Consider the following 27,361-nt stretch of genomic DNA (forward strand, 5'->3'; position numbering starts at 1 on the left):
GACCTCCCCAAAAACAATAAGACCACCACATTTTGTACACCTCATTTCAACACTCGCAAATCGAGGGTTGATGTCCAAAGGAAAAGAAGAAGGTGATGCTCCAACAACAGAGGAAGGGCTCAGCTGAGCTGCCGATGATGTACTCGGCTGAGCATCTGAGGCTGGGCTCTGGTGACTTACTGAAGAGTTTTCTCCAGTATGTCGAGCAAAGGTCCTTGGGTGTTTGTCCTGAAGGTGTCTCATCATAGAGTGATTTCCAAAGGAATATTTCCTACTTGGATTTCCTCTTGATAAAACACGATCACAAAGTATGCAAGTGACCTTTGGAGCATTGACCTTTTTCTCCCCCTCTGGAAAAGTGAAATACTCCCATACAAAAGAAGTCTTTTGTTTCCTCCTTCTCTGGATCATGGTGGTGCTGCTGGCCTCACTCTCAGAAGAGCCCTGCTGTTCTGCCATTGTATCCCAATGTCAATCCAGCTCCTGCTCCTAGAGAATCACAAGCAGAAATGAGGGGAATGGGTGTGGTGTGGGAAGAATCTGGAACTGAAAGTAGTATCAACCAATGAAAAGTGTTCTTTCAAGCAGTAAAGAGGGGAATGGGTGTGGTGTGGGAAGTTTCTGGAAGTGAAAGTAATTTCAACCAATAAAAAGTGTTCTTTGTAAGTCACATGGCCTACCGTGCGCGCACGTGACGCTTACGGTGCGCTTACGCAGCGCTTACGTCACTTTCGCGCATGCGCATTACACGCCCCTGCGTAACCGCGACGTTGCTTCCGGGTGTACGCGTACGGCACGCACGTATCACGTATCGCGCATGCGCATTACACGCCCCTGCGTAACCGCGACGTTGCTTCCGGGTATACGCGTACGGCACGCACGTATCACGTAGGCGCGCTGCACTAATTACGTCCAGAGCGCGTAGCGTCAGCTTACCGTACGCGTATTTTACAAGCGCGTAGCGTCAGCTTACCGTACGCGCACGGAAAAAAATGCATAAAAAAAAACCTTTCGATAATGCAGGATATAGTACATAAATTATTAAAAAAAGGCTTACAAAAAATGAAATAAAAAAAATTGCATTAAATTATAATAAAAATAGAAAATCGAAATAAAAAACCACTATCCACATTGACCCCACCCCCTGTGCTTTTGGTGGCGTTAAGTGGGCGCGCACGCCACGAATGGCGTAAAGTAACTTAGCATTTAAAAAAACGAAAAAAATAAACTGAAAAAACCATAGGTTTCACACACGTTATAGTTAGGAATTAGCATTTAAAAAACCTTGCAAATTCACTGAAAAAACCATGGGTTTCACACACGTTATAGTTAGGAATTAGCATTTAAAAAACCTTAGAAATTCAGTGAAAAAACCATAGGTTTCACACACGTTATAGTTAGGAATTAGCATTTAAAAAACCTTAGAAATTCAGTGAAAAAACCATAGGTTTCACACATGTTATAGTTAGCTGGACATTTTACTCGTAAAAAACCAATGAAATTGCCCCGTTATAGTTAGTTCAGCTAACTATAACTCGCGCGCCCGCAATGCACTGCTGATGACGTCACATATTACATCACTCATGACATGGTCAGTGACATCACTCATGACATCACTGATGACATCTCAAATGACATCACTGATGACATCACTGATGACATCATCCTTGTGATAGAGTGGCAGACCTCCTCTTCCCCTAATATAACCTTTGACACACACATTCAAAAATAGAGACTAAAATTTACAAAACAATGGACATACCAATAACAGTTACAACAACCTCTTCAGTAATTCTAAGATCCACATACACATCCACTCATTCACCAACAGTCCAATACAGTCACTCATACATGTACTCACTCATCATATGTACTCATACACCTATACATCCTGTTACACAATGCCACTCATCCATAGAGCAACTCACACACATAGTCACTCATGCTAATAAAGAATCAAACATACATTTACTTGCATATACAGTTATACACACACCACCACACTTACTTCTACGGAAACTTACACATACTTAGTCTTTTAAACAATCACTTATAGAAACACATACTTATTCATACAGGAACTCTTTCAATCTCTCACATATACTCACATATATACACCAATAGTCACATATACTAGTTTTAAACATATGTAGTTACTCATAAAGACACTATTGAGACAGTCATTCACTCACTAACACACCCATACACACACTCATCCACCCATGAAGTCCTGCACACATGCTCTGTTCAACACATACAAACAGTGAGTCACTCATTCATGCACCTATGCACTACGTAATACCCCCCACCGAACCATGCAGACACTCAGACTGATACTCAAAAAACCAACTAATAACCTATATAGACACCCATGTAGCTACTCACCAACCCATGCAGCCACTTATACACAAAGTGAGAGACTGATACAGATATTTACATATTTAAACATTACTCACTAAGCCATGTATTCACTAAGATACACTTAATCAGTCAGTTATACAATCAATTTTTCAAAAACAAATCATCCATTTAGACACTTATATACCCATTTATTCTTCCATCGTCCTTGAGATATACATATATAAAACATATTTAATTTTCAGAAAAATACACATTCACTGGATGATGTCATCAGTGATGTCATTTGAGATGTCATCAGTGATGTCATGAGTGATGTCACTGACCATGTCATGAGTGATGTAATATGTGACGTCATCAGCAGTGCATTGCGGGCGCGCGAGTTATAGTTAGCTGAACTAACTATAACGGGGCAATTTCATTGGTTTTTTACGAGTAAAATGTCCAGCTAACTATAACATGTGTGAAACCTATGGTTTTTTCACTGAATTTCTAAGGTTTTTTAAATGCTAATTCCTAACTATAACGTGTGTGAAACCTATGGTTTTTTCACTGAATTCCTAAGGTTTTTTAAATGCTAATTCCTAACTATAACGTGTGTGAAACCCATGGTTTTTTCAGTGAATATATATATATATACTCCCGTAGTTCGGTGTCCCGAGAGACTGACACGGAACTGCAGTGAAGAGAGCGGATTCCGAGTGTATCGTTGTCAGCATCTCATGGGAGCCACCAAAGGAAAGCTTTGAAACGGAGTGTCTTTTTCAGTGCATCGGAGCTGTGTTTAAAGGAACGCCAGTCAAATATACATTGTAACCACATACCTTATGTAAAATCTTAACAGCAAGAAGTAAAAATAAAACCCTAAATGAAATAACCAAGCAATACACAATATGGCCAACAGGTGGAGCAAGCGTGAACAGTTATTATAAGAAATGTTCAATGAAGATGGAAAATTAACCACAATGCAGAACAGGACACGTAACAGCAAAACAGGGACCATGCGCACGCGGAAACAACTCATGAAAGAACTACAGCAGGCCAGAATTATGGGAATAAATAAGTGGTGGGAAAGTGTCACTCTGAAAACATATATAGATTACAAAGAATTCCCAGAGGTCTTCAAATTTTTGTTCTGCCCACATTGAGTGACTTGAATCCAGATCTCCTCTCCCAGTGGCATTTAGACACAATAGAATGTTCTATGAAGCTAATTAATAAACTAATATTACATGCGGAAAGAAGATTAGCACAAGCAATTGAAAAGACAAAAAATCTAGAAAAATCTTTAGAACAATTCCAGGAAGCAACTGAAGGTACTAAACTATTCGAGGACCATGAAAAGAGACTAGACAAACATGAACTGAAAGTAAAAAACTAGAAAATCCGCAAGTTTCAACATGATAAAATCGACTATGCGACAGGTAAAGTGTACACGTTTGCATGCAAGTATGATGCAAACTATAGTAAACAGTCTATGGATTGAGTACAGGAGCAAGAACAAACAAGGATGTCAATCGCAGAAAGCTCAGAAGTGAGCTCCGGTGACGAAGGACCTATCAGCGGCAGACAGAGTGAATCTTTCCGGGGAATTGCGTCTTTTGCGAATGACAACGTGAGACAGAGGCAGTGGCTCCTACCAAAAAACAGAACATCAACAAAAAGAACCAGACGGAGCCACAAAAAAAAAAAAAAAAAAAGATCCAAAAAAATGAGAATGGGAACAGCAGATCTGGATGCACAATTACAAGATGACTTAGTAATCAACCTATCATCCAGAAAACTGAATGCTAAACATTCAAAATTATTGAACAAAGGACTAACATTCTGTCCCTCATATGGCATTGATCTTGCCATGTCAAGAGTGGATCTGTATAAATTCTGCCGGAAGTTAAATCTGAAGGAACACTTTATCAATGTTCCACCGAGACCAACGTTACATAGAAATCTAGACACATTATCTATATTGACCATGAATGACATTCTACCTCTAAGATCATTACACAGTTTCGAAATGGAAAACAATGAAAATGTACAGACAACTACTACAGATGCCATGACCAACATACAATTATGTGAAGGAAAGATGATCGAAACCAACATGTCTATCAATAGTAAATGTAAAGCACGATCAAGATTCTGCCCACAACTACCAGCAGGAAATAGAGTAGATATCTTTCAAGAACTGATGACAGAGGAACTTCAGACAATATACATAAAGGAGACAAAAGGGAAACAACAAAGACGAAACAACAGGACTACAGATGACAATTGGGCATTAAAAGATCTACGGATGGATGACAATATTGTCATAAAACCATCAGATAAGGGTGGTAACATCGTTGTGATGGACTCCCAAAAATATTACCTTGAAATTAAAAGACAACTAAATGATGTGAACAGCTATGAAAAACTTAAAGAAGAACCAACCGCTTAAATCATGACTAGATTTCATAGCATGCTACGCAGCTGGCACATGGATGGTTTGTTATATGACAATGAACTTGAATATCTTTTAATAACTCAACCTATTTTTCCAACCATCTATGTCTTACCAAAAGTCCACAAGAATTTAGAAAATCCCCCTCGACACCTTATTGTAAGTTCATGTGGATCACTCTTGGAAAATACCTCCAGAATCCTAGACACTTTTCTCTTCCCCTATGTAGAAAATGTACCCTCATATATCCGTGATTGAATGGACTTCTTAAATGGGATTGGAGGGATTCCCTGGAGAGAAAGCTACACAATGGTGACCATCGATGTGGTCTCATTAGATACATTGATGAGACATAAGGATGGCATAAAAGCCTGTGAATTTTACTTGAGATCACGATCATTGAGGCCGATTCACAGAACTAATCTGAGATAAAATCCTAAACGTACTACATTTGGTATTCACAGAAAGCATTTAGTAGTAGTAAAGTTAGGACTCCTAACTTTACTACTACTAAACTGAGATAAAATCCTAAACTTACTACTTTTGGTATTCACGGTAGGTATTTAGTAGTAGTAAAGTTAGGACTGCTAACTTTACTACTACTAAATGCCTTTTGTGAATACCGAAAGTCGTAAAGTTAGGATTTTGTCTCTGTTTAGCAGTAGTAAAGTTAGGAGTCCTAACTCTACTACTACTAACTGGCACATGCATCAAACCAAAATCCCCGTTACCGACCGCAACACATCATATCCCAATGCATCAACCCCGATAACTAAAAAATCCAATAATCGCAAAATAACCCACGCGGTAAATTACCAAATCGCAAAATAGCGATTTGATAATAGCGACATATTCAGTTGCTCCCGGATATAGCGAGTCACAAATAACTAATCGCAGGAGGTAAACATGATGAAAGGAAAAAAAAAATTGTAAAAAAAATAAATATTTTAAACAGGTGGAAACAATCAGAAACCCTTCTAAAATGGCACAGGAGACCCCATATTTTCTCCAAAATGGCTGCCCTCTACGTGCTTGCAAGGAAGATGAGAATAAATGCAGCAGCACAGCGCAGGAGGAGGATCAAGGAGAGGGTATTCAGGGTGCGCATCACATTGCTGGGCCAAAATGACGACTAAATCTATGACAAGTACCGACTGAATCGTGTCATGATTATGCGCCTAATTGCTGACCTGGAACCACTACTGCAGTAACAGACCGGTAGGACCAATGCCATTCCTGCGCACGTCCAGGTCCTATGCAGCCTGCACCTGCTGGCGCCTGGAAGTTTCCAGGGGGTCGTAGCGGTTGCCGGAGGCGTATCACAAAGCGCACTTTCACACTTCTTCCGTAAATTCATTGATGCCATGCTGACAATGATACACACCCACATAACCTTCCCCACTATCCCACAGCAGTTGAACCGGACCAAACAGGACTTCTACCAGGTGGCACAATTTCCCACGTCATAGGATGCATTGACTGCACGCATGTCCCAATCTGTCCCCCCTCAGCCAATGAGTACTTATTCCATAACAGGAAGTCCTATCACTCGATAAACATGCAGGTCGTGTGCAATGCCAAGCAAATCATTACGTACATTGTTGTGCAATTTCCCGGGAGCACACACAACTCCTACATATTCAGACACAACGGCATCCACAGGCGTCTGCTCAACGGGGAATTTGTAGAGGCACACCTACTTGGTACATACATATTCATATTTGTTACATCTTCATCACATATGTAATTGTATTGCTGCCGCTAACCATTTGCTTCCCACCCTGTAGGTGACAGCGCATACGCCTTGCGTGAATATCTCCTCACTCCCTACCTCAACCCAGCAACACCTCTGAAGCAGCGCTACAACGCTGCACATATCAGTACCAGAAATGTGGTTGAGCGAACATTTGGTATCCTTAAAAGTCGCTTCAGGAACTTACATAAGATGGGAGGTGCATTGCAGTATAACCCTGAAACCTGCTGCAGGATAATAGCAGTGTGTGCCATGCTGCACAACATTGCGACAAGAAGGGGGATACAAATAGAGATGAACGGTGATGACAACTTCCGGGATGACCAACCCCCCGCACAACACAGACAGGCACATGTGCCAAACTCAGCTGAAGGTCAAAGGAGGCGGACATACATCACACAACATCACTTCCGAGCCAGGTAAGAATGAGCCATCACAACATATTGTGGAGTGCAAATGTTTACTTCACATGAGCACTTGTCAAAGTGAATATACGTGATTAGAAAACATGACGGTGATTCTACACATTGTGGAAAAAAACAGATCTGTTGGCATCACTGGAGTACAATCATGATATGCAAGTGGCCCATGGTTACACCACCATGGACAAATAGGTGGGACTGAATGTCTAGTGCCGCTTCCCATGTACCCCCAGCCTCCTGTCACGTGTCTCCTTTACATCACCACGATGTGTGTCTGTGGCTGTAGAGCTGTGCAAACTGCGCCTCCTGTTACTGGTCTATGACACGTGTACTCACGCTCAATGCCGCCTCACTGCCCTCCTCTCCTCCCAAGTTGCTGGCACTAAATGTGCCAGACTATAGATGTTCAACTGCAATGATCACCTGGCCTAAGGCCTTCGCTACATCCCCGCAGTAATGCCCTAGGTCTACCTGCAGTGACACGGAGCGGCGTGACAAAACTGCAGTGCTGTAGCAGAGCTTGGTGATCGCCCTGGTAGATGCAGTAGAACTGAGTAAGTTCTGCCGATGCCTCCTGCGCTCGCTGTGTTGTCCTGCTAGAATGGCACGGGTGAGCTCCTGTAGGGTCTTGTTGATGTCACGATTCCCCTCTGCTACAACTGTGGTCATGTGGCGCACAGCGTCTGTCAACGTGCACACGTGTTTAGCCAGTTTTGAGAGGTTGAGGTTCATTGTTCCCATATGTCTCCCCTGCAGGCGCTGAACACGCAGCATCTGGGACTCTACACCACCATAGACATTTGTAGGCTGTTCGGATACCTCAGCAATACTGCGCATGGACCTGCGACGCTGGCTGACTCAGCCACGTGCTGGTTTTGGAGCTGATGCAGTGACACGTGTCCCACTGGGAACACTTGTGGGTGCTAGACTCGGCTCTGTATCCATTACCTGCAGGGAGGGGACATGTGCTCTGCGCCTTGGTGGTGTTGTCGGTGGTGGTGGTGGTGTTGTCGGTGGTGGTGGTGATGTCGGGGGTGGTGGTGGTGGTGCTGGTGTGGATTGACGTTCCTGCGGAGTCTCTGCATCGGTTTATGCCGGTGTCTCGGGAATGATGAGGAGCTCGCTGTCATCATGGTCCACCGGAGATGCATCTGTGTGTGAAACAGTGCATTGTTATTTTATTTTGTAACTATATCTGTTTATCATTTCGCATACTTTTAATACAATAAATGACATATTTAGACACACTGTTGGGCCTGTACTGCTGGTCGAATTTCTTGTGCATTGGTGATCATGCATGCACACTTGGCTAACATGACTACAACTCCCATGATGCAATACTAATATTAGGGTTTATGTGTTATGCACTTCTCCCTGCACACTGTGATTTGCCTGGGGGTATGGGCATGGGTATACAATACGCAGCGTATCAGCGCAGGCATGCATCTTACCTTGTTCTTGGTAGTTGCGCCGGAAGTGTCCATTTGGGTGACTCCTACGACTGTCTCTGGCTCAATGGTCCCCTCAACAAGGTCCTCCAGGGCTGTGTTGGCAGGTACTCTGGATGGCCCCCCTCCTGTGCCACCTGCTTCCTTCACCCTTTCGGCAATGCGCTCCTTTGCCCTTTTCCTGAGGTCATACCACCTCTTCTTCAGGCCGACTATGCTGCGGTGCCTGACTCCAACAGCATTCACCCTCTCCCTAATGTGCAGCCATATCTTGACCTTCTCGGCTTCGGGCACCTTGAGTGACAGCTTTCCAAAAAGCTTATCATGCTTGCTGCTCACCCCCTCTATCAAATGTTCCAGTTCCCTGTCAGAGAACTTTCTCTTCCTCTTCCTGGGCATGGCTGATGGATCAGATGCATTCTTGTCCATCCTGGAAAGCTGTAGTGTGGCTGGGTTGTGAGGGTGAAGTCTCTTAGCTCCGCTCCTATGCTCTGCCTCCTCCTCTGAGCTCCTCAGGGAACTGAATGAAGCATGGGCTGGATGACTTCCTGGTTGTGATGTCATCAGCCTGCTTCCAGTGCGACCCATTTTTCATGAATTCGCTATTTCCGAAATCGCTATTACTGAATTCGGTAATTCCGAATTCGGTATTTGCTATTCTTTATTTTAAGGAATCGCTATCTTGTTTTCGGTTTGTTTTAGCGATTTTTAAGGAAACGCTACGTTTTACCGATTCTGTACATGCATCCCGAAAAACGAATCCTTATTTGCGATTCCTTATTTATCGCTAATATGGACTCGCTTTTCCGAATTTTGATGCATGTGCACCTAAATGCCTTCTGTGAAGTGTGAATACCAAAAGCAGTAAGTTTAGGATTTTAGCTCAGATTAGTTCTGTGAATCGGCCCCGTTGAGTGTATTTGGCCAGACCCATATGATCCTAGACATGATGTGTTTCTGCCTAACAAATAATGTGTTCGTCTTTGATAAGAAATTTTACAGACAAAGTAAAGGAGCCGCAATCGGTACATCTTTTGCACCCACTTATGCCAACCTAACGATGGGCCTTTGGGAAGCAGAACACATTTGGTCTGCAAAGAACAAGAAACTGATGGACAATGTGACACTTTGGGTGCGTTATATAGATGACTTGTTTTTAATCTGGGAAGGCACAACAGAAGATTTGAATTCCTTTCAAATGTCTCTTAACAATAACACATTCCAGCTTAAATTCACTTACAGTACCAGCCAACATGAGATAGATTACTTGGACATACATATCTATATCAAGGATCATAAAATATACATGACTCTCTTTTTCAAGCCAACAGCCTGCAACAGTATTCTCACAGCCAATAGTGCCCACCTAAAATGTCTCAAATGGAGTGTCCCTTATGGGGAGTTTCTATGGGCACGTAGGAACTGCTCAGAAGATAAAGAGTTTCACCCACAAATTGAGCAAATGTATAAGAGACTCCTGAGAAGAGGATATCAAACTGTGCTCTTGGACAATGCGAGAACAAGGTCCATGAAAAAGAAGATAGAGTCTTTACTACACCCAAAAAGGATTATGGGCAAGCAAAAGGCAAATCCTGAAAAAGATAAAATAAAATTCATCACACAGTTTAATTCCTTGAGTAATGCAATAAGAGACACACTACAAAACCATTGGAAATTACTTATTAAAGATTTAAAAATCTATGCTTCAGACCAGACTAGCAGCACCTTCAGAAAGGCGTCTCTCTGGGGGACTTGCTAAAACACAGCTATTTCAAGAGATCAGACAAAAGTGAAAGCAAAATCCAGTGATTAAGAGCGATGGGCTTTTTCAAATGCCCAAAATGCCAGGCATGTAAACATGGTCAAAACCAGCAAGAAGAAATCACCCTGATAGGAGAAAAAATTTAAATCAAGGAAAGAATCACATGTGAGATTACACATGTAGTGTATGCTCTGAGATGTCACTGTGGAAAACAATATATTGGGAGCACAGTGAATAAACTCAAACTATGAATTCTTCAGCACCTTAGAGCGATTAACAACAAAGACTTCTCCAATTCCATTGCATAGCAAGTATGGAAAGATCATGAAGGCAATTGTTAGAATCTATCCTTTTATGGCATTGAACACATTCCTCTGAACCTGGTGGGGACCGCGAGCTCACATTACGAAAAGCAGAGTCCAAATGGATAATCATGATGGGAAAAGAGATCCCATGGGGACTCAATACTGATGCAGAACTTTACATCTTTTCATAAATTTGCACTTTGACCATTCGAAATAAGGAAACCATGTATCTCCAACTGTGAATTTTGGATATGCAGTTTAACCTACATGGTAGGTCTCAATGTGGTTGTTTAGAATTTACATTTGGCACTTGCACTTTAAGTTGAGGAGAAGGGGTTATTGATTATTAGTTTGCATGACTCAGGGATAGGCAGGAATAATACATGCATAATTGCTTGTTAGATGGGTACTTCACCATAACCCAATGTGCAGATAAAGGATCTGGAGACATTTAACTTTTTACGAAATTTGCACTTTATAATGATCAAATTGCACAAATGAATATCAGTATGTAGAGGGAGGTGTTCCACCTCATACGAGAAGTCTTGCGATCTTTTATATAGTTTTCATATTTATTTATGCATCGGCACTTTACTCTTAATTATAAATAGAAAAAACTTGTGAATCTAAAGAGTGGAGTAACTGTGCACTTTAAACAGCTTGCATGAACAGATACGCCCTTTTATCTCTCACACTATTATATTCATTGTTATTTGCACTTTACTCTCAATGACAAATAGACGAACACAGACATTTGAAAGAGTTAAGTCATCTGCATTTTGTCAATATCTATGTGGAACATTAACAAAATTGTGAAATTTCAGAGAGAAAAAGCATGCATATTTTATATACAGACCGTGATTTAAGCACATGAGTACGTCACCTTTTACAGAACTGACAAGTCAGCAATATGAATTTCCAAAAGGGGATTTCCCCCGCTCCTCATATATATATATATAGATAGATAGTAAAGAGGACGCTACAGTATGGTGAAAATGTCAGTTAAAACACACCATTTTAAACAAACAAAACCACTGAACTTGACCACTTATAGTTGCTGCAAGTATTTGTAACTCGGATCCTAAAATAACCATAACTCATGCCCCCATCATGTACAGTGCTTCATCAATGATGTAATTTCAGATGTTGCAGTCATGTTATCAATGATGTCATAAAGCATGTCACGAGTGATGTACTATGGTAGATAATTAACCATGGGTTGTCATGGTTAGGACCGCGTTTCATAGTAATGGCAATTATTTGGTTTGCTAATAACTTTGGTGCTGCAGGACAAAGCTTCTCTAAACTTTACAAATTGAAGTCTGGTCTACTTCATCTCCTTCCTGGAAAGTTTCAGAGTGATCCTTCAAGCGAGGGCTAAGGGAAAGGAGGGTCATACAATGCATTTTCCCTATTCATTTTACTATGGGAAAATTAGACAGAGCTACAGCAACAATGGCTGAACGGAATTAGACAACATTTGTCAGAAGGCAAGATATTAGTCCAGAAAGTATGCTTTTGTTATTTGGTGTAAATCCGTTCAGTAGTTTTTAGGAAATTGATGCTCAAAATGTATAGATATTTCACACAACAGAGGATCCGCAAAGCGAAGAGAGCTCAAAATAAGAACTGATTGCCTGACACCACATCAACAATGTAATGCCATCTTATGACTCGAGACTCAATCCAGAGTCCTAGGAAAAACATGAAAAAAGATATAAGGGGGCAGGGTAGGGATACCCTGCCACCCTATGTCTGGTAGGGAGGCCACCCTGGGTCAAAAACATTTTTTTTCAATTTTGCGGTATATTTGAGCTAGATGATATTAATTTATTTAACTGCACATTTATCTTTTACAAACATGTTCAGCATTTAGTATGGATTGTACATGTATAACACAGAACATTTGTTCTTGATAATTTGATAGTGCACAATTTATATACTCATATACACAGATGTATATATGTAGTCATACAACTTAAATTGTGTGACAGACCATTGAAAGTGCAACAATATTAATATGTTAATTCTAGCATTTTTCATAATTCCGAAAGAGGCCTGAACGTTTTCAAAATAACCATTAAATTGTTTTTGAGATTAGTATTGACAAGTATTACACAGAGAGGAATCTTTGACTTCTTGGGGGTCTTATTTTGCGCACACTGTAGCTCTAAACATTCTCAGCGAAGGCTATAAGCTTCTTGTTGCAAGCCCAGCTTTATCAGCTAGCTTTGGAATGCCACAACTGCAGTGCAGAGACTGAGTGTGACCTTCTCTAAGTAGAGTACAACGGGCTAATTGTTCAGCTAAAGTATGTGGGCTGGATGTCATCTCAAGAACCCCAGGATCTTTTGGTGCTATAGCAGCTTAGTTAGGAGCTAGCAGGGAGGGGCTGGTCAGACAGAGACAGATTCCTATTCATTTCAATGAACTTATGAAATACCATCACAATGCTGAAATTCTTCTTTAATATTCTGCTTATTAATTGCAGCTATTTTGTTTCCTTTCCTAGCTACTTCTGCGCACATTATCTGCACTAGATTAGGGCATGCATTTTAATACAGTTTTAAAAATACATTCATAGTGTGGATTCTTATGTGTGTCCATTCATGGTGAAAGAAGATCTGGAGATCAATAACAACAAAGAACGATGTAAGTCTCAAAGGACTGATTTTTTCTTAGAATGGACCATCCTCATATAATGCACAGGTGGTTGTGTGTTATTGTCTACCAGGGCTCCTCTCCCTTGCTGATAAATTTACATTGAGCAGAGGGTTTAGGTATCATAATCCTGGACTGAACTTTGCTTAAATTGCACAAAAATTTATCAGGAGTATCTCCTATTGGTGGTGACTGCAAAAACCTCAAGTAATTGTTTCTTGAGCCATACAGTAACTATAACTCACAGCCCCACTGTGTACAGGGTTGTCATCAATGATGTAATGTCAGATTTTGCAGCCATGTTATCAATTATGTCATAGAACATGTCACTAGTGATGTAATATGAGAGGTAATTAGCCACTGGGTAGCTGTAGTTAGGACGGCGTTTTCATAGCAAAGTTTTAGCCCTGTTTGACGAATCTTCACAAAACTTTCCCAAAAAGTCTCATTTCCCTCAGCTCCTTCCTGGAAAGTTTTGGGGTAATCCGTCAGGTGTGACTGAGAAAAAAGGGGGTCCCAAAACTCATTTTCCCCATTCATTTTCCAAAGGGCTGAGCAGTGACATGGGACAGGTAGTTGGTAAGCAGATGAAGACCTGACTCAATCTATTCTGATGACGGTGTACGTAAGGGCTTAAGGCAAAAATATTTAGATCGCACCTTCAACCTGAGTGTTTCCTGTCTCATATGTGAAGACCCTCTTTAGGTTTAACTTGATTTTCTGTAGTGACTATCATTGAGAGAGTTTGTGGAATTTTGAATAATGAAGTTCACGAAGATTGTGTGTTTGCAACCCCTCACACATATATTTTTAGTAAATACAGTAACTTTTATTAGGCATTGCAATACTTTAGAAAGTGGATAAACTGCAGTGATTAACAAAAGTGTTATTTGTTAGTGCCAAAGCATACTGACAGAAGTACCATCAATTAAACTGCATCTCAAGCAGCAAAAACAAAAAATGTTTGGCAAATGCACTGTGGTGTCCCTGCCTACTGTGACCTTGGAAAGCGCTGTTAAACCAAAATAGATTTCAATCTCATCTTGTTTACATACATCATTATGCAGATCTGCGTTATTAATTTTCTATTTCACCGGTAATTTGCTACTGTTTGCAAGAAAGACGGTGGGGCTGATGGACAGACCGCAATTTATATTTTACAAAGGAATTGATTTAATGACTCCAAATTATTTATTTTGCTTGCAAGGGGTTAGGCAGACCTAATCAGTTACCATTATGTATTGCACCATCCAGAATGTTACTTCATGTATTACTATTGAAAATCATTCATTAAAATGTTGCAAGAAGTCTTTTTTTAACATTGTTAATTTCTTTGACCGAGCCACACCCAACCCAGACTCAAACTTATGTACCAATTATTTTTAATGATATTTTGAAAGAGAACATTTATTTTAAATCATGTGTTATTCACTCATTCATAGTTACCCACTGAGCCTCTCTTTAGTTAACTTAGGGCCTGAGTGTGAGATTGGTGGTGCAAGAGCCGGGCAGCACGTCACCGACCCACACCGCCCAACTCGACCACCCGCCAGATAACAAATTTTCTTGTTGTCTGGCAGATTGGCATTTGGTGTTTCCACAGCGGTGCCTTTAAAAAAGGCACCCGGAATGGGAATGCCAAAGCAAGTTCCTGCACGACATGGACTGTTAAGTCCATGTTATGCAGGAACTGGGTGTACATACAGACAGGAGGGCACACCATATGCCCCCTGCATGCATCCCCATGGCCTGAGGCTCCTGTGGGCCCTGTAGGGCCTTAGTTTCTTCACCACCAACAGTTTCATGGCATGAACACTGTCATGAGACCGATGGCAGTGAGGAAACTCATAATATGCTTGGCTTGGCCGCAGCTGCCCCACCAAGAAAATTGCGGCCTCACACCACCATGCCACAGCCAGGGATTGCAGATTCCTGGTGGTTGCGGCAACCCTAAAGTGTTCCGACCACCGCACTTGTAATACGGCGGTTGGACCACTGGTGCATTGGTCCCCAACCACCACTGCACCTCCACCACAGCTTTGGTGGGCCGATGGACTGCCTAACTCGTAATCAGGCACTTAGCCTTGTTCATTGTCTAGATGCCCATATTCCCTGCCCTTCAGGCCCCCTGTTTCCCAAAGAAGTGTAAACATGCATTTCCTCATCCATGACAAATCGTGTTGCTAGTTTTCGTCTTCTGCTATAACCACCGTATGCCATCATGGAAGAGATCTGACTGTTAAGCACATTTGTCCTTTACAAGTAATATCAATGTGCCATCTACCTAGCACTGACCAATTGTTAAGACTCGTAAATTCCACCTTCAAATCCTGGCTATCATGAGCCACCAGGAGGACTTAGATTGAAAAGACTAAATTCTTGTCCTAAATCTGCCCACCACCCTGCCCACAGCCAGCACAAGGGAGAAAGAACCAAAGGTTGGTGGCTTGCTCCCATGGGTGGACATCTTCAAGTCACTGCATGCCTGCCCATGTCTCACTCGTAGTAGAGTGTGCTGAGTAAGCTTTATTGCCCCAATTACATATGGCAAAAAATTGAATTAACAGGTAAAACCATAACTTTACATTACTTCTCAGAACATCTGGTTTCAAAAACATGATGTTAGACCTGGCATCTTTTGGTGTGTTTACCCTGTCTTTTTGCTTTCTGGCCACCTGTTATTGATGGAATGCATGACTTTGTTTTGCTGGTTTACTATCTCTGTGCACCTTTTCACTGCTATCCAAAGTGCCTGTTGTTCTACTGTATATTGTGTTATGATTGGTTTCCCATGATTGGTATATTTGATTTACTGATAAGTCCCTAGTAAAGTGCACTGTGTGTGCCCAGGGCCTGTAAATCAAATGCTACTAGTGGGCCTGTAGCACTGGTTGTACCTCCCACACAAGTAGCCTTTCAAATGTGTCTCAGACCTGCCACTGCAGTGTTCGAATACGCAGTTTTAAACTGCCATGTCGACCCCTAACCCTCCCCTTCCTTATATATATGTCACCCCTAATGGAGGCCCAAGGTAGCCCCATGGGCAGGGTGCAGTGTATGCAAAATGTAGGACATGTAGTAGAGTGTTTTACAGGTCCTGGTGAAATACTGCCAATTTTGTTTTTCACTATTGAAAGGGTGTCTCTCCATAAGTTATCATTGGAGCTGCCTTGTAACGTTTTACAAGTGTAAATTTCAATAGGGTAGAGATACAAATTTGGAGTTTAGGTTCCCTAAACTCAGAATTAAAAAATACGTCTTTTGGTGAATTTGGTTTTTAAATTGTGTGTTTGACAATACCACTTTTAGAAAGTGTCCATTTTCTTGCTTCACCATTCTGTATGCCTCTGCCTGCCTGTGGCATCAACGTCTGGTTTTAGACTCACAGTGTTTATTCACTTCAGACACTCATACACAGGGAGCTGAGGTGCGCCCTGCATATCCTGATGGGTCTACCTGGGTTAGAGTGGTGGGAGGAGTTGTCACTGAACACCTGAATAGGCTGTGGCGGCCTTGCAAAATGGTTTCTCCACCCCCTGTAGTGTGGCTGGACCAGGGAGGACAGAACTGGTTTACACTGATCAAGAGAGACTCTCTTACAAATATTTCAAAGGGAAAAAGTGGTATAGTTATCAGACCTAAAACCCCAGAACTTTAGATTACTTCTGGATCAAGAGGAACCTCTGTGAAGGAGAAGGGCTAAAGAGCTGTGAGGAGGAGTACTGCCCCTTTCCTGTGTGTTGCTTTGATGGGTTAACCTGTAGTTGCCTACTTCTTCCTTAAAGAGGACAAAGACTGAACGTTGTTGTGAATCCTGCTTGGGAAGATCTCTAATGCCTTGATGTAGAGCTTGACTCCTGCTCTGAAGTCTCCGGGACACAAAGACTTTACCTACAGCTTTCCTGAACTCCACTGCTGGAAGTTCTGACCTGCCAGGTGGTGCCAATCCCAGGTCTGGGCCTTTGGAGGTTGTTCTTGCTACAGAAAACTGTGGAAGCCTGAAAATCAACGCTTCACTGTGCTAGCGGCTGTTTATTACAATGTGTTACAACAAACAAATGATGGACGGAATGCTGACAATGCAGACATTCTCCCCCAGTCAAGAGATCTGGGTTAAATCCATCGTTCTTTTGCCCACTACGCCACCCCAGTCCAGACATGGCCATATGCAAATCAGTCTTGACCCTGTGCCTCATGGGAACAGTCCAGCCCGAACTGCCAAGCCATGTCTTCCCTGGACCGGAATCAAGCATCCTAGGACCGGTTTCTGGCTATCAGCTGTCATCAGCCAGGATAGCTTGACTCCAGTGGCGTAGTGAGCACGGGTCCCACGTCTGGGAATACCCATCCCACTTAGGGCGAAAAGCGTTACAACAAACAAATGATGGACGGAATGCTGACAATGCAGACATTCTCCCCCAGTCAAGAGATCTGGGTTAAATCCATCGTTCTTTTGCCCACTACGCCACCCCAGTTCAGACATGGCCATATGCAAATCAGTCTTGACCCTGTGCCTCATGGGAACAGTCCAGCCCGAACTGCCAAGCCATGTCTTCCCTGGACCGGAATCAAGCATCCTAGGACCGGTTTCTGGCTATCAGCCGTCATCAGCCAGGATAGCTTGATTCCAGTGGCGTAGTGAGCACTGGTCCCATGTCTGGGAATACCCATCCCACTTAGGGCGACAAGCGTTACAACAAACAAATGATGGACGGAATGCTGACAATGCAGACATTCTCCCCCAGTCAAGAGATCTGGGTTAAATCCATCGTTCTTTTGCCCACTACGCCACCCCAGTTTAGACATGGCCATATGCAAATCAGTCTTGACCCTGTGCCTCATGGGAACAGTCCAGCCCGAACTTCCAAGCCATGTCTTCCCTGGACCGGAATCAAGCATCCTAGGACCGGTTTCTGGCTATCAGCCCTCATCAGCCAGGGTAGCTTGACTCCAGTGGCGTAGTGAGCACGGGTCCCACGTCTGGGAAGACCCATCCCACTTAGGGCGAAAAGCGTTACAACAAACAAATGATGGACGGAATGCTGACAATGCAGACATTCTCCCCCAGTCAAGAGATCTGGGTTAAATCCATCGTTCTTTTGCCCACTACGCCACCCCAGTTCAGACATGGCCATATGAAAATCAGTCTTGACCCTGTGCCTCATGGGAACAGTCCAGCCCGAACTGCCAAGCCATGTCTTCCCTGGACCGGAATCAAGCATCCTAGGACCGGTTTCTGGCTATCAGCCGTCATCAGCCAGGATAGCTTGACTCCAGTGGCGTAGTGAGCACGGGTCCCACGTCTGGGCAAAAGAACGATGGATTTAACCCAGATCTCTTGACTGGGGGAGAATGTCTGCATTGTCAGCATTCTGTCCATCATTTGATTGTTGTAACGCTTTTCGCCCTAAGTGGGATGGGTTTTCCCAGACGTGGGACCCGTGCTCACTACGCCACTGGAGTCAAGCTATCCTGGCTGATGACGGCTGATAGCCAGAAACCGGTCCTAGGATGCTTGATTCCGGTCCAGGGAAGACATGGCTTGGCAGTTCGGGCTGGACTGTTCCCATGAGGCACAGGGTCAAGACTGATTTGCATATGGCCATGTCTGAACTGGGGTGGCGTAGTGGGCAAAAGAACGATGGATTTAACCCAGATCTCTTGACTGGGGGAGAATGTCTGCATTGTCAGCATTCCATCCATCATTTGTTTGTTTTAACGCTTTTCGCCATAAGTGGGATGGGTATTCCCAGACGTGGAACCCGTGCTCACTACGCCACTGGAGTCAAGCTATCCTGGCTGATGACGGCTGATAGCCAGAAACCGGTCCTAGGATGCTTGATTCCGGTCCAGGGAAGACATGGCTTGGCAGTTCGGGCTGGACTGTTCCCATGAGGCACAGGGTCAAGACTGATTTGCATATGGCCATGTCTGAACTGGGGTGGCGTAGTGGGCAAAAGAACGATGGATTTAACCCAGATCTCTTGACTGGGGGAGAATGTCTGCATTGTCAGCATTCCGTCCATCATTTGTTTGTTGTAACGCTTTTCGCCCTAAGTGGGATGGGCATTCCCAGACGTGGGACCCGTGCTCACTACGCCACTGGAGTCAAGCTATCCTGGCTGATGACGGCTGATAGCAGTGAGGAAACTCATAATATGCTTGGCTTGGCCGCAGCTGCCCCACCAAGAAAATTGCGGCCTCACACCACCATGCCACAGCCAGGGATTGCAGATTCCTGGTGGTTGCGGCAACCCTAAAGTGTTCCGACCACCGCACTTGTAATACGGCGGTTGGACCACTGGTGCATTGGTCCCCAACCACCACTGCACCTCCACCACAGCTTTGGTGGGCCGATGGACTGCCTAACTCGTAATCAGGCACTTAGCCTTGTTCATTGTCTAGATGCCCATATTCCCTGCCCTTCAGGCCCCCTGTTTCCCAAAGAAGTGTAAACATGCATTTCCTCATCCATGACAAATCGTGTTGCTAGTTTTCGTCTTCTGCTATAACCACCGTATGCCATCATGGAAGAGATCTGACTGTTAAGCACATTTGTCCTTTACAAGTAATATCAATGTGCCATCTACCTAGCACTGACCAATTGTTAAGACTCGTAAATTCCACCTTCAAATCCTGGCTATCATGAGCCACCAGGAGAACTTAGATTGAAAAGACTAAATTCTTGTCCTAAATCTGCCCACCACCCTGCCCACAGCCAGCACAAGGGAGAAAGAACCAAAGGTTGGTGGCTTGCTCCCATGGGTGGACATCTTCAAGTCACTGCATGCCTGCCCATGTCTCACTCGTAGTAGAGTGTGCTGAGTAAGCTTTATTGCCCCAATTACATATGGCAAAAAATTGAATTAACAGGTAAAACCATAACTTTACATTACTTCTCAGAACATCTGGTTTCAAAAACATGATGTTAGACCTGGCATCTTTTGGTGTGTTTACCCTGTCTTTTTGCTTTCTGGCCACCTGTTATTGATGGAATGCATGACTTTGTTTTGCTGGTTTACTATCTCTGTGCACCTTTTCACTGCTATCCAAAGTGCCTGTTGTTCTACTGTATATTGTGTTATGATTGGTTTCCCATGATTGGTATATTTGATTTACTGATAAGTCCCTAGTAAAGTGCACTGTGTGTGCCCAGGGCCTGTAAATCAAATGCTACTAGTGGGCCTGCAGCACTGGTTGTACCTCCCACACAAGTAGCCTTTCAAATGTGTCTCAGACCTGCCACTGCAGTGTTCGAATACGCAGTTTTAAACTGCCATGTCGACCCCTAACCCTCCCCTTCCTTATATATATGTCACCCCTAATGGAGGCCCAAGGTAGCCCCATGGGCAGGGTGCAGTGTATGCAAAATGTAGGACATGTAGTAGAGTGTTTTACAGGTCCTGGTGAAATACTGCCAATTTTGTTTTTCACTATTGAAAGGGTGTCTCTCCATAAGTTATCATTGGAGCTGCCTTGTAACGTTTTACAAGTGTAAATTTCAATAGGGTAGAGATACAAATTTGGAGTTTAGGTTCCCTAAACTCAGAATTAAAAAATACGTCTTTTGGTGAATTTGGTTTTTAAATTGTGTGTTTGACAATACCACTTTTAGAAAGTGTCCATTTTCTTGCTTCACCATTCTGTATGCCTCTGCCTGCCTGTGGCATCAACGTCTGGTTTTAGACTCACAGTGTTTATTCACTTCAGACACTCATACACAGGGAGCTGAGGTGCGCCCTGCATATCCTGATGGGTCTACCTGGGTTAGAGTGGTGGGAGGAGTTGTCACTGAACACCTGAATAGGCTGTGGCGGCCTTGCAAAATGGTTTCTCCACCCCCTGTAGTGTGGCTGGACCAGGGAGGACAGAACTGGTTTACACTGATCAAGAGAGACTCTCTTACAAATATTTCAAAGGGAAAAAGTGGTATAGTTATCAGACCTAAAACCCCAGAACTTTAGATTACTTCTGGATCAAGAGGAACCTCTGTGAAGGAGAAGGGCTAAAGAGCTGTGAGGAGGAGTACTGCCCCTTTCCTGTGTGTTGCTTTGATGGGTTAACCTGTAGTTGCCTACTTCTTCCTTAAAGAGGACAAAGACTGAACGTTGTTGTGAATCCTGCTTGGGAAGATCTCTAATGCCTTGATGTAGAGCTTGACTCCTGCTCTGAAGTCTCCGGGACACAAAGACTTTACCTACAGCTTTCCTGAACTCCACTGCTGGAAGTTCTGACCTGCCAGGTGGTGCCAATCCCAGGTCTGGGCCTTTGGAGGTTGTTCTTGCTACAGAAAACTGTGGAAGCCTGAAAATCAACGCTTCACTGTGCTAGCGGCTGTTTATTACAATGTGTTACAACAAACAAATGATGGACGGAATGCTGACAATGCAGACATTCTCCCCCAGTCAAGAGATCTGGGTTAAATCCATCGTTCTTTTGCCCACTACGCCACCCCAGTCCAGACATGGCCATATGCAAATCAGTCTTGACCCTGTGCCTCATGGGAACAGTCCAGCCCGAACTGCCAAGCCATGTCTTCCCTGGACCGGAATCAAGCATCCTAGGACCGGTTTCTGGCTATCAGCTGTCATCAGCCAGGATAGCTTGACTCCAGTGGCGTAGTGAGCACGGGTCCCACGTCTGGGAATACCCATCCCACTTAGGGCGAAAAGCGTTACAACAAACAAATGATGGACGGAATGCTGACAATGCAGACATTCTCCCCCAGTCAAGAGATCTGGGTTAAATCCATCGTTCTTTTGCCCACTACGCCACCCCAGTTCAGACATGGCCATATGCAAATCAGTCTTGACCCTGTGCCTCATGGGAACAGTCCAGCCCGAACTGCCAAGCCATGTCTTCCCTGGACCGGAATCAAGCATCCTAGGACCGGTTTCTGGCTATCAGCCGTCATCAGCCAGGATAGCTTGATTCCAGTGGCGTAGTGAGCACTGGTCCCATGTCTGGGAATACCCATCCCACTTAGGGCGACAAGCGTTACAACAAACAAATGATGGACGGAATGCTGACAATGCAGACATTCTCCCCCAGTCAAGAGATCTGGGTTAAATCCATCGTTCTTTTGCCCACTACGCCACCCCAGTTCAGACATGGCCATATGCAAATCAGTCTTGACCCTGTGCCTCATGGGAACAGTCCAGCCCGAACTTCCAAGCCATGTCTTCCCTGGACCGGAATCAAGCATCCTAGGACCGGTTTCTGGCTATCAGCCCTCATCAGCCAGGGTAGCTTGACTCCAGTGGCGTAGTGAGCACGGGTCCCACGTCTGGGAAGACCCATCCCACTTAGGGCGAAAAGCGTTACAACAAACAAATGATGGACGGAATGCTGACAATGCAGACATTCTCCCCCAGTCAAGAGATCTGGGTTAAATCCATCGTTCTTTTGCCCACTACGCCACCCCAGTTCAGACATGGCCATATGAAAATCAGTCTTGACCCTGTGCCTCATGGGAACAGTCCAGCCCGAACTGCCAAGCCATGTCTTCCCTGGACCGGAATCAAGCATCCTAGGACCGGTTTCTGGCTATCAGCCGTCATCAGCCAGGATAGCTTGACTCCAGTGGCGTAGTGAGCACGGGTCCCACGTCTGGGAATACCCATCCCACTTAGGGCGAAAAGCGTTACAACAAACAAATGATGGACGGAATGCTGACAATGCAGACATTCTCCCCCAGTCAAGAGATCTGGGTTAAATCCATCGTTCTTTTGCCCACTACGCCACCCCAGTTCAGACATGGCCATATGCAAATCAGTCTTGCCCCTGTGCCTCATGGGAACAGTCCAGCCCGAACTGCCAAGCCATGTCTTCCCTGGACCGGAATCAAGCATCCTAGGACCGGTTTCTGGCTATCAGCCGTCATCAGCCAGGATAGCTTGACTCCAGTGGCGTAGTGAGCACGGGTTCCACGTCTGGGAATACCCATCCCACTTATGGCGAAAAGCGTTACAACAAACAAATGATGGACGGAATGCTGACAATGCAGACATTCTCCCCCAGTCAAGAGATCTGGGTTAAATCCATCGTTCTTTTGCCCACTACGCCACCCCAGTTCAGACATGGCCATATGCAAATCAGTCTTGACCCTGTGCCTCATGGGAACAGTCCAGCCCGAACTGCCAAGCCATGTCTTCCCTGGACCGGAATCAAGCATCCTAGGACCGGTTTCTGGCTATCAGCCGTCATCAGCCAGGATAGCTTGACTCCAGTGGCGTAGTGAGCACGGGTCCCACGTCTGGGAAAACCCATCCCACTTAGGGCGAAAAGCGTTACAACAATCAAATGATGGACAGAATGCTGACAATGCAGACATTCTCCCCCAGTCAAGAGATCTGGGTTAAATCCATCGTTCTTTTGCCCAGACGTGGGACCCGTGCTCACTACGCCACTGGAGTCAAGCTATCCTGGCTGATGACGGCTGATAGCCAGAAACCGGTCCTAGGATGCTTGATTCCGGTCCAGGGAAGACATGGCTTGGCAGTTCGGGCTGGACTGTTCCCATGGGGCACAGGGTCAAGACTGATTTGCATATGGCAATGTCTAAACTGGGGTGGTGTAGTGGGCAAAAGAACGATGGATTTAACCCAGATCTCTTGACTGGGGGAGAATGTATGCATTGTCAGCATTCCGTCCATCATTTGTTTGTTGTAACGCTTTTCACCCTAAGTGGGTTGGGTATTCCCAGACGTGGGACCTGTGCTCACTACGCCACTGGAGTCAAGCTATCCTGGCTGATGACGGCTGATAGCCAGAAACCGGTCCTAGGATGCTTGATTCCGGTTCAGGGAAGACATGGCTTGGCAGTTCGGGCTGGACTGTTCCCATGAGGCACAGGGTCAAGACTGATTTGCATATGGCCATGTCTAAACTGGGGTGGTGTAGTGGGCAAAAGAACGATGGATTTAACCCAGATCTCTTGACTGGGGGAGAATGTATGCATTGTCAGCATTCCGTCCATCATTTGTTTGTTGTAACGGTTTTTGCCCTAAGTGGGTTGGGTATTCCCAGACGTGGGACCCGTGCTCACTACGCCACTGGAGTCAAGCTATCCTGGCTGATGACGGCTGATAGCCAGAAACCGGTCCTAGGATGCTTGATTCCGGTCCAGGGAAGACATGGCTTGGCAGTTCGGGCTGGACTGCTCCCATGAGGCACAGGGTCAAGACTGATTTGCATATGGCCATGTCTAAACTGGGGTGGTGTAGTGGGCAAAAGAACGATGGATTTAACCCAGATCTCTTGACTGGGGGAGAATGTATGCATTGTCAGCATTCCGTCCATCATTTGTTTGTTGTAACGCTTTTCGCCCTAAGTGGGTTGGGTATTCCCAGACGTGGGACCCGTGCTCACTACGCCACTGGAGTCAAGCTATCCTGGCTGATGACGGCTGATAGCCAGAAACCGGTCCTAGGATGCTTGATTCCGGTCCAGGGAAGACATGGCTTGGCAGTTCGGGCTGGACTGTTCCCATGAGGCACAGGGTCAAGACTGATTTGCATATGGCCATGTCTAAACTGGGGTGGTGTAGTGGGCAAAAGAACGATGGATTTAACCCAGATCTCTTGACTGGGGGAGAATGTATGCATTGTCAGCATTCCGTCCATCATTTGTTTGTTGTAACGCTTTTCGCCCTAAGTGGGTTGGGTATTCCCAGACGTGGGACCCGTGCTCACTACGCCACTGGAGTCAAGCTATCCTGGCTGATGACGGCTGATAGCCAGAAACCGGTCCTAGGATGCTTGATTCCGGTGCAGGGAAGACATGGCTTGGCAGTTCGGGCTGGACTGTTCCCATGAGGCACAGGGTCAAGACTGACTTGCATATGGCCATGTCTAAACTGGGGTGGTGTAGTGGGCAAAAGAACGATGGATTTAACCCAGATCTCTTGACTGGGTGAGAATGTATGCATTGTCAGCATTCTGTCCATCATTTGTTTGTTGTAACGCTTTTCGCCCTAAGTGGGTTGGGTATTCCCAGACGTGGGACCCGTGCTCACTATGCCACTGGAGTCAAGCTATCCTGGCTGATGACGGCTGATAGCCCGAAACCGGTCCTAGGATGCTTGATTCCGGTCCAGGGAAGACATGGCTTGGCAGTTCGGGCTGGACTGTTCCCATGAGGCACAGGGTCAAGACTGATTTGCATATGGCCATGTCTAAACTGGGGTGGTGTAGTGGGCAAAAGAACGATGGATTTAACCCAGATCTCTTGACTGGGGGAGAATGTATGCATTGTCAGCATTCCGTCCATCATTTGTTTGTTGTAACGCTTTTCGCCCTAAGTGGGTTGGGTATTCCCAGACGTGGGACCTGTGCTCACTACGCCACTGGAGTCAAGCTATCCTGGCTGATGACGGTTGATAGCCAGAAACCGGTCCTAGGATGCTTGATTCCGGTCCAGGGAAGACATGGCTTGGCAGTTCGGGCTGGACTGTTCCCATGAGGCACAGGGTCAAGACTGATTTGCATATGGCCATGTCTAAACTGGGGTGGTGTAGTGGGCAAAAGAACGATGGATTTAACCCAGATCTATTGACTGGGGGAGAATGTATACATTGTCAGCATTCCGTCCATCATTTGTTTGTTGTAACGCTTTTCGCCCTAAGTGGGTTGGGTATTCCCAGACGTGGGACCCGTGCTCACTACGCCACTGGAGTCAAGCTATCCTGGCTGATGACGGCTGATAGCCAGAAACCGGTCCTAGGATGCTTGATTCCGGTCCAGGGAAGACATGGCTTGGCAGTTCGGGCTGGACTGTTCCCATGAGGCACAGGGTCAAGACTGACTTGCATATGGCCATGTCTAAACTGGGGTGGTGTAGTGGGCAAAAGAACGATGGATTTAACCCAGATCTCTTGACTGGGGGAGAATGTATGCATTGTCAGCATTCCGTCCATCATTTGTTTGTTGTAACGCTTTTCGCCCTAAGTGGGTTGGGTATTCCCAGACGTGGGACCCGTGCTCACTACGCCACTGGAGTCAAGCTATCCTGGCTGATGACGGCTGATAGCCAGAAACCGGTCCTAGGATGCTTGATTCCGGTCCAGGGAAGACATGGCTTGGCAGTTCGGGCTGGACTGTTCCCATGAGGCACAGGGTCAAGACTGATTTGCATATGGCCATGTCTAAACTGGGGTGGTGTAGTGGGCAAAAGAACGATGGATTTAACCCAGATCTCTTGACTGGGGGAGAATGTATGCATTGTCAGCATTCCGTCCATCATTTGTTTGTTGTAACGCTTTTCGCCCTAAGTGGGTTGGGTATTCCCAGACGTGGGACCCGTGCTCACTACGCCACTGGAGTCAAGCTATCCTGGCTGATGACGGCTGATAGCCAGAAACCGGTCCTAGGATGCTTGATTCCGGTCCAGGGAAGACATGGCTTGGCAGTTCGGGCTGGACTGTTCCCATGAGGCACAGGGTCAAGACTGACTTGCATATGGCCATGTCTAAACTGGGGTGGTGTAGTGGGCAAAAGAACGATGGATTTAACCCAGATCTCTTGACTGGGGGAGAATGTATGCATTGTCAGCATTCTGTCCATCATTTGTTTGTTGTAACGCTTTTCGCCCTAAGTGGGTTGGGTATTCCCAGACGTGGGACCCGTGCTCACTATGCCACTGGAGTCAAGCTATCCTGGCTGATGACGGCTGATAGCCAGAAACCGGTCCTAGGATGCTTGATTCCGGTCCAGGGAAGACATGGCTTGGCAGTTCGGGCTGGACTGTTCCCATGAGGCACAGGGTCAAGACTGATTTGCATATGGCCATGTCTAAACTGGGGTGGTGTAGTGGGCAAAAGAACGATGGATTTAACCCAGATCTCTTGACTGGGGGAGAATGTATGCATTGTCAGCATTCCGTCCATCATTTGTTTGTTGTAACGCTTTTGGCCCTAAGTGGGTTGGGTATTCCCAGACGTGGGACCTGTGCTCACTACGCCACTGGAGTCAAGCTATCCTGGCTGATGACGGTTGATAGCCAGAAACCGGTCCTAGGATGCTTGATTCCGGTCCAGGGAAGACATGGCTTGGCAGTTCGGGCTGGACTGTTCCCATGAGGCACAGGGTCAAGACTGATTTGCATATGGCCATGTCTAAACTGGGGTGGTGTAGTGGGCAAAAGAACGATGGATTTAACCCAGATCTATTGACTGGGGGAGAATGTATACATTGTCAGCATTCCGTCCATCATT

The sequence above is a fragment of the Triturus cristatus genome, chromosome 6, assembly GCF_964204655.1.
Source record: "Triturus cristatus chromosome 6, aTriCri1.1, whole genome shotgun sequence".
Lineage (NCBI taxonomy): Eukaryota > Metazoa > Chordata > Amphibia > Caudata > Salamandridae > Triturus > Triturus cristatus.